Source organism: Chrysochloris asiatica, unplaced genomic scaffold (assembly GCF_000296735.1).
Source record: "Chrysochloris asiatica unplaced genomic scaffold, ChrAsi1.0 scaffold00069, whole genome shotgun sequence".
Lineage (NCBI taxonomy): Eukaryota > Metazoa > Chordata > Mammalia > Afrosoricida > Chrysochloridae > Chrysochloris > Chrysochloris asiatica.
Window position 1 is genome coordinate 615,620 of NW_006408587.1, and position 1,947 is coordinate 617,566.

Genomic DNA, 1,947 nt, shown 5'->3' on the forward strand with positions numbered 1-1,947 from the left:
GTCGCAATTAGTCATGATAACAATTATTCACTATTGAATCATACAAATCTTATCCCCACCTCTTTTTACCATACCCATGTAGACAACATGAACAACAAAACTGTTCAGTGGGGACTCTTTCTTCCCCCTCACACTTTTAAACTAAACTTCCTCTTGAAACCTGTAAGCCAGTCATTTCATGCCTTTATCACCCCCTCATTTTAGGTAGTCAATGTCTAAGTTGGTCATCCCTATCTACCCTGTGTACAGAGTAGATAGCACTGATACTTGATGTGAAAACTCCTTCCCTCTCTGTTGGTATTTAGAGTTACTACTTCCATGAGTATAGGTCAGGTTCATCAAATTGTAGCATTTACCCTTGTTTCCTTTATCAAAAAAATTTTGTTGTTGTTGTTGTTGTAATCTTTCTCTAGTTGAGTTCTGATTATCAAGTCCTCAAGGCTAGGTCAAATAGATACTGTCTGCAAGTTTGGGTGTTCTTGAGCATCTCCCCTCACTTCATATCAGCTAGGTGCTTCACTCTCAGCTCTAGCCCTCTGTGACTATGTCCTTGTCCATGGGCTCAAGTGTCCCTAGGTTTCACCACACTTCAGACCAACCAGCTCTTCCTCTTCTCTCTCTCATCTACAGGTCAAGGGGAGTCAATAGACTGTGGCTGAAATCAGTCCATTTCTTCATTGCTGCCTTTCCCCCTCTTCCACTCACCAGTAAACCAGTGTGGTTGCCAGTAAGCTTACATGCCTGCTAATGTGTTACCTTTGAGTTTCAGTCTTCGAGGGGAGTTTGTCCTGAAGGACTTGATTGCTTGCCTTGATCGCTTCCTGGCAAATAGCTTGCTTATTCTTGTAGTAGCCAGTCATGCTGACATTTTTGTTTTGTGTTTTTCCTGATGATCTTTCTTTGAAGATGTATCTTCTGTTGTTCTAGCTGTTCCAGGATGGTCTGCTTGTCTTTGCTAGTGGGATTGTACCACCTCAGAAGGTTCTGGATGGGACTCAGGATTCCACCTAAAGTCCTAAACTCTGCAAAGGCTTTGCAAGAGGCCTATTTCACTGGGCAAGTTCTAGAACCCCTTTTAGGTATTCCAATCAGTTAGGCTGAAGATGGGCTTAGAAGTTTTCAGTAATCATGTTTCCCAGCATTCCTTTCTATTCCACTCAAATGTCTATTTCACAATAGTAGGCAAGGGAAACCAGTATTCGTAAGACACTCAAGCATTTTAGTATTATTTCCCCTCTTCAAACTATGCCTAGATCCCTGTATCACAGAGCCCTGTTGTTCCAAAGTTGAGCATGTATCACTATTTTATCTCTGTCCCACTTAGGCCATGCAAACCTGTCTCAGTGTTCCCCTATCTATCTTGTTCTTTCTCCTCCTCCCCCTTCTTATACTGCCCTACCCAATACCAGAACTAAATCTCCTACCCAACCCCATTGTTGTGGTTACCTAATATTCCATTAATTCTTTCCTCCATTTAAGACAGTCTATTTTATGCTGTAATCTACCTGACCTTCCCACCACCTAGATATCTGTTCCTCTGTGTTTACCTCCTTTTACATTTTAATTGTTTTGATCATAGACTGACCTCCCAGGTCTCTGTTCTTATAATTTTATTCTGTTCCTGACTCTTCCATTTGTCAATTGAGTTCAGGGTGATGCTGCCACATACATCATTCTCTGGTTGTCTGCTCTTGTTGGTTCTCAGTCCACAGAACTCCTTTTAGGATGTTTTTCATTGCAGGGTTGGCTTTGGCAAAATCCCTTAGCTTCTGTTTATCCTAGAATATTTTCATTACACCATCATAATTTGATTGACAGCTTTGCGTGGTAGTGGATACTTGGTTGGCAGTTTTTTGGTTTTTTTTCTTTCAGGGTTGTATATATGTCTCCCCATTGCCTTCTTTTTTTAATGTTTTATTGTGAATTATGTGATAGTTTACATGGGAG